This window comes from Rhinolophus hipposideros (assembly GCF_964194185.1).
Source record: "Rhinolophus hipposideros genome assembly, chromosome: X".
NCBI lineage: Eukaryota > Metazoa > Chordata > Mammalia > Chiroptera > Rhinolophidae > Rhinolophus > Rhinolophus hipposideros.
This window is the reverse complement of record NC_138046.1, coordinates 53,098,754-53,110,649: the sequence shown is the minus strand read 5'-3', so window position 1 is coordinate 53,110,649 and position 11,896 is coordinate 53,098,754. Positions and strand designations below refer to the sequence as shown.

Below are 11,896 nucleotides of genomic sequence, written 5' to 3'. Positions count from 1 at the left end.
TTAGAATGAAATTGGTGATTTGGGGCCTGGCCATGGTGACAGCTTGCTTAATCTTCATTTTATTTTAATTTATTAAAAGGACACCTCCAAACTTCTGCAAAAAGCAAATTTTTAAGGGAGTTTATAAAGTATCAGGGTCCTTTGAAATTGGATTCCATCCATCACTGAAGAGAATTTACTTTAATACCCAAGAGAAGTAAGATCCTAAAGTAACTGTCACTAAACTAGTCTCATATCTCCTAGTCAAAGTTCATTAAAATTTTGAAAGCTCATTACCCAACTAAATGTTGGAATTGCCAAGATTTTGTTCTTTATTCAGGGTGATTGGAGGTCATATTTCACATTTTTCATCTAGGAAGCTGAGGCCATGGTGGGAGTGGCCACTGAGGAGTTCTGTCATTCCTTAAGGCCACATATAGGCTTCTTGATTGTCTCAGACTGTGGATTGCCATCATTTCTGTATTTAGGTTTGTTTTTTATTGCTCATAATTCAGGTTGGGAGTGAACTAAATAGTATGTTCCCTCCACAGGCCCATTGAGAGGTTGGAAATCTGCTTTTCTGTCTCTAGACTTTTTTTTGTTTTTTTGAGTTTTGCAATTTATTTATTGAAACATTATACACACATTGTTTGTCTGTAGAATTCTAAAGTCATAGTTTTTTTCCAGAAACGTTTTTATCCTATATCACAGAACAATGATTATAGCAAAGGAATTCATAAGTCACTCAATTTGCTTTTCAATGTGTCAAACAGAGAATTATTTGCTCATTTGGTAAACATTACCTCATCCTCTTCTTCACCTTCTTCATCATAATCATCACCGTCAATTTTTGGGAGCTTCTCCAGTAAAGTATAACATTGATCTTGGGATTATATGCTCAGGTAAAAAGTGACCAATTTCAAAGTCTGCAGCAAGGATAGCTTTAGCATCATCATCCAGATCTCCACTCTTAGGAACTTCATGAAGGGCAAAAAAATTAAAGAAAGAGTGACTGGGGTGTGGAGGAGGAGGTTCAAGAAGGATTAGTAAATAATAATAATAATAATAATAATAATAATAATAATAATAATAAACAATAATAATAAAAGAGTCATTGGAAACTTTTGGTCACAGTATGAACTGTCCAATGGCCCTCACATTTCTGCTTCTTTTTAATGATTTTCGCAGTGATGTTCTTCCCTCTTTTCCAATTTGACTGGCACCTTGTACAACCTGTATATTCTGGTCCATCAAAAGAAAAGGGATCAGAATCATCTGGTTGTGACCTTATCTTATATGTCTTTGTCAACAGTAAATTAGCTACTCTTTGTCAACACTTCATTTGTGAAATATTCACTGGGTTCAAAGAGAAATTCTAAGACAAAACTCATAGGCTGGCCAGCATCTGAGAACTTCACTTTAATATTTTTCAAGTGCTTCAGAATAGGTTCGTCATGTGACTGCACTATATCACTGAGTAAGTCAACGTTGTTAAAAATAGTTAACCAATGTTCAGGAATTCCCTTGGGGTCTTCTATTTCTTTATCTTTTTTTTCACCTCCAATCTTGGAATTTTCATTCAGCTCCTCCGAAATTTCATCCTTTTCATTTGGTTTCCATTGACATTCTTCTTTGGTAGGTTCATAAACTGCATTAATGATCTCAATCACTTATGAAATAAAGGCTGATAGGGAATAGCATACTTTCTTTCAACAGCATGTATGTCCTCATAGAACTTGGCTTCTATTTATGCACATTTAACTTGAAGGTTTTTGAGAGGATTCACTCGCCTTTTAACTGCCCTAGGCAACTTTTCAATGTGTCCTGTTGTTGTTTCTACCACACCATCATGACTTTCTTGGAGGGCCACAAGAATTTGAGGATTTTGCATCATCTGAACAGTCAGCTGATGTGCTTTGATTTTTATTTCTTCACCAGTTTCTTCTTATTGTACTTCTTCAACATCACCAAAATCTTGATCAAGTTCAGACCGTTCTTTGTTGTCAATGTTTGCCATGTTGTAAGAACTCCAGATATTGGTGGCTAGCACTCATAGCAGCATCTGCCTCTAGACTCAGACCTTCAGGAGGACAGGAGAGCAGGGTCCATGTCAGTACTCTTGACTGTTATATCAGCAGTATATACCATGAAGCCTGGAACAAAATATGTACTCAGCAAATAATTGTTGAATAAGTAAATGTTCTGTAGTGAAAGGTGAGTGGAAAAAAAAATCATCATTTATGTCTTTGTAGTCTACTCAAAGTAGACAGTCATGATTGTTGATAATGTTTGTCATGATAATTGGGTCTAATTTCCATACCTCACCTATAGAAGTTAATTAGCTACTCTGTAGGTTCTATGATTATTAGTTGGATAGGAGGGACAGTTGGATGGTAGAAATAATAGTTCTTTTCTAACCAGAACCCCTTAGTGACAATACATATAAGATCAGTAAATGTCTGTTGAATTGGAGTCAAGGAAAAACGATACCTTACATTTGGATTTTCGGAACAGCAGGTATTAATCACCCTCCTTCACTACTACCACTATACAGATGAAGAAACCTAGGGTCAGTGACTTATCATGAGCACCCAACTGGTTAATGATTTAGATGCAACTCTAAGGTAAATCTGCTGTTTCCCAGTTCATTGTTCTTGTCACCATGCCTCACTGTTACCACTAATCAACAGTGGAAGGATTTGCCTCAGAGCTGAGGCCCTATTTCAGTGCTGAGAAATATCTCAGAGACTCTGTAAACTTTGTAATGGGCTGTCGGCCAACTAACCTGTATGCCAGAGCCAACTCTATTCGAGAAAGTTCTACCAAGTATGAATGTATTACATTTGTTTCTAAGTTAAAAAATATTAGAGGAGGAATATGATATTATCAGGTGCTTACTGTAACAGACAGAATAGAAAATATTGGAAAATGTAGAGAAGTGTTCCTTGCTTTTTAGCAGTTTGCAGCTTTATACTGGAGATAACATGAAAGTGTCTGACACCTTCAGAGAACAACACTCTCTGATATAGAAATGTTGAGAATGTGGCACAGTGTTTAAGTGGTGCTGGAGTTCAGAGGAGTGGGGATCATTAAGTAAACTTCTTATGATGGCAATATAGTAGATTTTGAGAGCAGAATTGAGCTTTCAAATTTTGTTACAGCTTCCTCCTTTCTCGTTCACACCTCTTCTCAACAAGTTTGATGGTGGTGAATTCCGTAAGCAGGGCTACTATTGCTACCACTAACTCATTTTGTTGATTTCCTATCCAGTGACTCCTTAGAGAGGAAGAAGGGTGATGGGTTTCATAATGTGATAAATACTTGGATGCCTACATCTGGGAGATAGAGATATTTGTACACAATATTATGGAAATAGGCAAACTTACATTGAGAACAGTTTTATTAAAAAGCAAGCTATGATTTGATGTGTGTGGAGGGATTTATTCTGTCCTTGGTATCAAAATTTTATGTTTTCATAAATATTTGCCTATATGTAAGTAATATTTCCATGAGGGAATAGGTAGATAGAAGTGGTGATAGTGCTAAAGATTTTCCCAGTGATAAAAATTAATGCATATGTCCCCTTATAGTTCAGAATAGGCAAAGAGTACTTAAAGTAAGAGGCGTTTACTTGAGTTAAAGAGTAGTTTGTCTACGATCGTGTTCCCTTTCCTCTTTTCTTTCTTTGAGTGATTTAACATGTCCTATTCAAGGCCTTTCTTGCTTTGCTGTAGTACTACTTCTTTATGGACCTCCACATGTTGCTGCATGTGAAACATTTCAGAGATTGATTCAAACATGGCCTTGGAGACGTCATCAAAATGGCAGCATGAGGTGAGCCTCTGTAAAGCTACCCTAGAATTTACAACTAATCGAACAACAATAACTCCACAGAGGACTCCCTGCCCAGCAGACAGGGAAGACAAAGAGACCCTCTACTGAATTCACCTAAATGTGGGAGAATCACTCGAGTGGGGGAGGGGTGAAGGGAGAAGTGCGGAGATGGAGCCACGGGGGCACAGGACTTTGAACTAGCTCAGTGCTCCGAGTTCATTTGCATCACGGAAAAACCACAGCTGTGGGAGAGGGAAGAACTCGGACTGCTAGGGCTCCGATTATGGCCCACAGGGCTTGGGGGGTAGCATATAACATGGCTGAACCCAACGATCACGGCAGAGACCTCAGACAAAAGACTGAGGGAAGAAGGCTGAAAACGGTGGTTTAAGCCCTCACTGCCGAGCGGAGAACGGAAGCCTTAGGCACTGAGACTAGCTATCCCCTCCCTACCCTCCAAGAACTCACCCCGCCGCCACGTGCCCGGTGTTAGAAGCGGAACAGTAGCAGTGTCAGGTCAAAACAACAGAATATTTGCAGTTTTGAGAACTGTGGTCCCCAGACACAGATTTGCAGCATAACTAGTTCCTGCAAAGGGGAGGGAGCTGTGGAAGCAGGACCGGCTGTGGTGGTGGTCGCTACTATTGCTCTGGGCCACCTCTCACAACTCACCCCGCCCCTGGCCCCACCTATCTGGGCAGACCCTGCAGGAGTAAACAGAACTGCTGAAACATAAGGGCTCTAAATCTGGTGCAGGAAGAGCTTTGGAACTTCAAAAGCTCTCCGCATCCCCACAGGGACGTGGCGCCCTATGACCCAGGTAAACTGTTAACAGAGGAGAGGCACGTCTCCCAGGGAATCCCCCCATTGTGTGGGAAACTAGATTACTGTAGAGGAAACATAGCACTACTGTGTGAGAGAGGAAAAAAAATGGCTGCAGTTGGAGAGAAAATAAAATATTCTAACAACAAGTACTGGAAAACAAAAGAAAGACCTCTTCCTATCAAACTGTTGCAGAAGCCACTCCTGCAGATGTCTAGGAAGAGAAATAATAAATCAGTAATTGTCATGAATAACCAAGGCAACAAGACAGCTCAGAAAGAATGTGAAAAGTCTTCAGAAAAGAAACTTAAAGAATTGGAAATATGTGACTTAAATAACAGAGAATTCAAGATTTCGGTACTGAAAAAACTCAACGAGATGCAAGAAAACACAGAAAGGCAATTTAGTAAACTCAGAAACGCAATCAAAGAACAACATGAGCATTTTACGAAAGAGATTGAAATTTTTAAAAAAAGAAACAAATGGAATTTCTGGAGATTAAGAACTCAATAGAAGAAATTAAGAATGAAATAGCCAGCTTAGGTAGTACAGTTGATCAGATGGAGGAAAGAATCAGTGACATCAAAGATAGAAACCTGTAAATTACACAGGTGGAAGAAGAAAGATTTGAGACTTAAAAGAAATGAAACAACTCTACAAGAACTTTTTGACTCTATCAGAAAGAACAATATAAGAATAATGGACATACCAGAAAGAGAAGAAAGAGAAGGGAACAGAGAATATATTCAAACTAATAGTTGATGGGAACTTCCCAAACTTGTGGACAGAACTGGAACCTCAATTCCAAGAAGCAAATAGAACACCTAATTACCTCAATCCCAACAGGACTTCTCCAAGACACATTGTTTTGAGCTTTCTAAACTCAATGACAAAGAAAGAATCTTCAAGGCAGCCAGGGAAAAGAAGATGGTAACCTACAAAGAAAAGCCCACTAGATTATCATCAGATTTTTCAGCAGAAACTCTACAAGCAAGGAGGGAGTGGAACCTATACAAACTATTGAAAAAGAAATTATGAGCCAAGAATAATATATCCAGCAAAGATATCCTTTAGATATGAAGGAGGAATAAAGACGTTTCCAGACATACAGAAGCTGAGGGAGTTTTCTAATAAACGACCTGGAATACAAGAAATACTAAAGGAGGCTATTCAACCGCCATCAACAGGGAAAATTTGGGGCAACATAAAAAGGGGGAGAGTAAAGGCCTGAACCGGATTATGGGAATGGAGAAAGTAAGCGTGCTGAAAAATGGAATACTCTAAATATCAAACTTTCTTTTACATAAACTTAAGGGTAACCACTGAAAAAAATCAAGAACTGAAACATATACTGTAATAAAAGAAGAAACAGAGGGAAACATCATAGAATACCACAACACAGAAATAATAAACAACAACAAAAAGACAAAGAAACAATGGAGACACAGCTTTACCAGAAAACTAAAGATAGAATGACAGGAAATCCTCACATATCAATAATCACCCTAAATGTAAATGGACCGAACTCACCAACAAAAAGGCACAGTGTAGCAGATTGGTTCAAAAAAATAAAACCCAACAACTGCTGTCTCCAAAAGACACATTTCAGCTACAAGGACAAGCATAGACTCAAAGTGAAAGGATGGAAATTGACACTCCAAGGTAATGGTACCCAGAGAAAATCAGGTGTAACCATAATGATATCCGATGAAACAGAATTCAGGAGGAAAAAGATAACAAGAGACAAAGATTGAAATTTCATAATGGTAGAGGGGACTATACAACAAGAAGACATAACAGTCATCCATATTTATGCCTCCAATCAGGCAGCACCGAAATACACCAAGCAACTACTAACATAACGAAAGGGAGAAATTGACCAAATACAATTATACTAGGAGTCTTAACTACGTCATTGACAGCTATGGATAGATCATCGAAACAGAAAATAAATAACGAAATAGCAGCCATACATGACTCATTAGATGAAATGGACATAATTGACGTATATGGAGCAGTTCATCCTAAAACCTCATACGATACATTTTTTACTAGTGTACATGGAATATTCACAAGGATACACCATATATTAGGACATATAATCAACCTCAGTAAATTTAGAAGATTGAAATCATACCAAGCATATTCTCTGATCACAAGGCTTTGAAATTGGATATCAACTGCAAAAAGAAAACAGGAAAAAACAGAAATACATGGAGATTAAACAACATACGTTCAAAGAACGACTTGTACAAAGAAGAAATTAGAGGAGAGATCAAAAGATACATAGAAACAAATGACAATGAAAATACATCCTACCAAAATATTTGCGATGCAGCAAAAGCAGTTTTAAGAGGGAAATTTATATCATTACAGGCCTATCTCAAGAAACAAGAAAAATCCCAAATAAAAAACCTCATGTTACACCTTAAAGAACTAGATAAAGAAGAATAAGTGAAACCCAACTGCAGCAGAAGAAAATAAATAACAATAAATCAGAGCAGAACTAAATTAAATAGAGAACAAAAAGACAATAGAAAAAATTAATGTGACAAAGAGCTGCTTCTTTGAAAAGATTAACAAAATTGACAAATCTTTGTCTAGACTCACTAAGATAAGAAGAGAGAAGACACTAATTTACAAAATCAGAAATGAAAACGGGGAAGTATCACGGATACCACAGAAATACAGAGGATCATGCAAGAATACTATGAAGGACTATATGCCACCAAATTCAATAACCTAGAAGAAATGGACAAGTTCTTAGAAACATATAGCCTTCCAAGGCTGAACCACGAAGAACTGGAAAATCTAAACAGACCAATCACCAGTAAAAAATTGAATCAGTCATCCAAAACCTTCCCAAAAGCAAAAGTCCGGGACCAGATGGCTTCACTAGTGAATTTTACCAAACCTTCAAAGAGGATCTACATTACGTTAAGTGAAATAAGCCAGAATAAAAAAGACAAGTACCATATGATCTCACTTATATGCGGAATTTAAAGAAAAGGATACGTGAATGAACTAATCAGAAACAATTCTGGGGACAAAGAGGAAAAACTGAGGGTTGTTAGATGGGCGGGGGTTGGGGATAAGGGGAAAGGTGAGGGGATTAGAAAACAGTTGGTAACCACAAAATGGCCTCAGGGTTTTTGAAAAACAATTTGAGAACGTAATCAATAATGTTGTAAAGCTTTTGTAGGGTATCTGATGTTCACAGGTCCAATTTGGGAGACAACCTCCGGGAAGATGTAGATGGTTGATCAATGTACTGTACACCTGAGGCTGAAAAATAATGAATGCCAAATATAATTTTATATATATATATATATATATATATATATCATGTGATGGCTCGGTGCAATGTCGGAGGGATAGTGGAAGAGGGATGGATGAAGGGGGTTCACAGAGTAAGGGACATAAATGATAAACGTCTAAGTATTACCTTGTCTTGTGCACTTGAAACTAATGGGAAAAAAAAAGAGGATCTGATACCAATCTTGCTCAAACTCTTCCAAAAAATTGAAGAAGGGACAGTACTCCCTAACTCATTTTATGAGGCCGACATTACCCTGATACCAAAACCTGGTAAGGACAACACAAAAAAAGAAAACTACAGACCAATATCTCTGATGAATACAGATGCAAAATCATAAACCAAATTTTAGCAAATCAAGTACAACAATGCATTAAAAAGATTATTCATCACAACCAAATGGGGTTCATACCCGGGCAACAAGAATGGTTCAACATCCGCAAATCCATTAATTTGATACATCACAAAAATAAAATAAAGGATAAGTCATATGATTATATCAGTTGATGCAGAAAAGGTATTTGACAAGATACAACATCCATTTATGATTAAAACACTTAGTAAAATAGGTATAGAAGGAAAATACCTTAACATAATAAAGGCCATATATGACTAGCCCTCAGCTAATCTCATAATTAATGGTGAAAAACTGAAGCTCTTTGCTCTACTTTCCGGAACACAACAGGGCTGTCCCCTATCACCTCTGCTTTTCAACATAGTGTTGGGAGTCCTTGCCAGAGCAATCGGGCAAGAGAAAGAAATAAAAGGCATCCAAATTGGGAATGAAGAAGTTGAATTATCACTCTTTGCAGATGACATGATGCTATATGTAGAAAACCCTAAAGACTCCACCAAAAAGCTATTAGAAACAATCAACGAATACAGTAAAGTTGCCGGCTACAAAATCAACGTACAAAAGTCCATTGCATTCCTATATACTAAAAATGAAATCTCAGAAAAAGAAATACAAAAAACAATTCATTTTGCAATTGCAGCAAAAAGAATACAATACCTAGGAATAAACTTAACTAAGGATGTGAAGGACCTATATGCTGAGAACTATAAGACATTTTTGAAAGAAATTGAAGAAGACACAAAGAAATGGAAAGACATTCTGTGCTCACGGATTGGAAGAATCAACATAGTTAAAATGGCCATATTACCCAAAGCCATATACAGATTTAATGCAATCCCCATAAAAATCCCAATGGCATTTTTTAAAGAAATAGAACAAAAAAATCACCAGACTTTTTTGGAACCAAAAAAGACCCCAAATAGCCAAAGCCAAATTAAGAACAGAGAACAATACTGGAGGTATCGCACTCCCTGACTTTATCTTGTACTACAGGGCTACAATAATCAAAACAGCATGGTATTGGCAGACAAACAGACACATAGACAAATGGAATAGAATTCAGAAGACAGAAATAAAACTACATAAATATGGACGGATAATTTTTGGCAAAGAAGCTGAAAATATACACTGGAGGAAAGACAGCCTCTTCAATAAATGTTGCTGGCAGAATTGGATAGCCACGTGCAAGAGAATGAAACTGGACTGTTATCTGTCACCATGTACCAAAATTAATTCAAAATGGATCAAAGACTTAAGCATAATACCTGACACAATAAACTGCATAGAAGAAAACATAGGTACTAAACTTATGGACCTTGGGTTCAAAAAGCATTTTATGAACTTGACTCCAAAGGCAATGGAGTAAAAGCTAAAATAAACGAATGGGACTCTATGAAACTTAAAAGCTTCTGCACAGCAAAAGAAACCATCGACAAAATAAAGAGGCAACCGACTGAATGGGAGAAGATTTTTGCAAACAGTTCCTCCGATAAGGGGCTAATATCCAAAATTTACAAGAAACTCATGAAGCTCAAACCCCAAAAAACAAACAACCCAATTGAAAAATGGGCAGAGGACCTGAAGAGACATTTCTCCAAAGAGGACATACAAATGGCAAACAGACATGAAAAAATGCTCAACATCACTAATCATCAGAGAAATGCAAATAAAAACCACAATGAGATATCACCTCACCCCATTCAGAATGGCTATCATCAACAAGAGAAATAGTAAAAAGTGTTGGACAGGCTGTGGAGAAAAAGGAACCCTCATGCACTATTGGGGGGAATGCAGACTCGTGCAGCCACTATGGAAGGCAGTGTGGAGGTTCCTCAAAAAATTACGAATAGAATTATCATATGACCCAGCAATCCCTCTCCTGGGTATCTACCCCAAAATTTTGAAAACATTTATAGATAAATACACTTGTGCTCCAATGTTCATTGCAGCTTTGTTTACGGGGACTAAGACATGGAAACAGCCAAAATGTCCTTCTATAGATGAATGGATAAAGAAGTTGTGGTATATATACACAATGGAATACTATTTGGCGGTAAGAAAAGATGATATAGGAACATTTGTGACAACTTGGATGGATCTTGAGAGTATAATGCTAAGTGAAATAAGTCAGACAGAAAAAGCAGAGAACCCTATGATTTCACTGATGTGTGGTATATAAACCAAAAACAACAAAAGAACAAGACAAACAAATGAGAAACAAAAATTCATAGACAGAGACAATATTTTGGTGGTTACCAGAAGGTAATGGGGGTGGCGGGATGGATATAAGTGTAAGGGGGATCAAATATATGGTGATTGAAGAAGAACTCACTCTGAGTGGTGAACACACAATGGGATTCATTGATGATGCATTACAGAATCGTACACCTGAAATCTATGTAATTTCACTAACAATTGTCACCCCAATAAATTTAATATATGTGTGTGTGTATATATATATATATATATATATATATATATATATATATATATATATGTGTGTGTGTGTGTGTGTGTGTATATATATATATATATATATATGTAAATATATAAAAAAGAAACATGGCCTTGTTTTTCCCACTAGCTCTTCCTTCCAAATGAACCTACCTCATAGGAAAATATAAAGTCATTTGTGGGAGGGGAGTTGGGAGTGAGGTTCCCTTATTTGGAGTCAAATATTTCAGCATTCTGGCCTGGAGCCTGGTTTGTAGCAGGGATAATATACTCCTTTGTGCCTTCCCAGACTGGCTTACATCAGGGCTGCAGAGCATATATTATGAGCTGATGTCACTGGTAAAAATAGGTTTATTTTCATCCCTAGGAGCAAGTCATATCTGAGGAAAGAGATAGTTTCAGCATCCTCATTGATGAGCAGAGCACAGAAGAAATCATTTGTTTTCATGGAGGGGGAAAGATCTTTAAAGCAAGACCTTACCCCCTAACTTTTTTTTAACTTTCCAGCTGAATTCTCCTCACCAGTAAATCTTAATTTCACACAATCTGAAGCTATTATTGCATGTGTCTTTTTTCTTTCACAAGGTACAAATCACAACAAAAAAAGTGATGAATTGGGTTATTAGAAAAGGGAGCAACTGTGCCTTTTTAGGGTTCCACCTAGAGGACCTGTTCTGTTATTTAGGTTTCTCCAGGAGTCCAAATTCTTTCCTTGGAAGCCATTGGGTTATGGGGTATGTATAAATTTGTTTGCTGTAAAATTATTCTGGTTACATTGGAGACTCAGGCATAGTCTTGCTCCTGCTGCTGGGACTTAGCAATTTGTATGAATAATTTGTGGGAACAAGTTGTCCCTGTCTGTATGGAGCCTGTGAGATTCTTGTCCTTCATAACAAAAAGAGAATGTCATCTTCAGGGTCCTTACTGACTAAAATGAGCAAGTAGCATTGAAACAGATGGCAATCTGAAGTTCCTATGGTGGTTTCAAAATCCAGGCAGGTATTCTGAACTAAAAGACTAATGAAGAAGTCTTCCCTGTATGTGAACCGTGCCAGGGAAAGCATTTGATTCAATTCCTACTTTTCTCTGTGTGCTGCTGACCTCATGCAGGGATCTCGCTTCCACTAGAGCAATGC

General features: G+C 37.4%; 1 pseudogene across 1 annotated transcript; it reads right to left on the bottom strand.

The window, feature by feature from the left end:
- Nucleotides 1-764: 764 nt before the first annotated feature.
- On the bottom strand, nucleotides 765-1,996 carry LOC308495007 (nucleosome assembly protein 1-like 1; annotated as a pseudogene). Its single transcript has 2 exons — nucleotides 1,088-1,996; nucleotides 765-991 (listed from the first exon to the last, which is right to left on the bottom strand). The product of its transcript is annotated as a nucleosome assembly protein 1-like 1 (transcript).
- Between the last annotated feature and the right edge of the window lie 9,900 nt (nucleotides 1,997-11,896).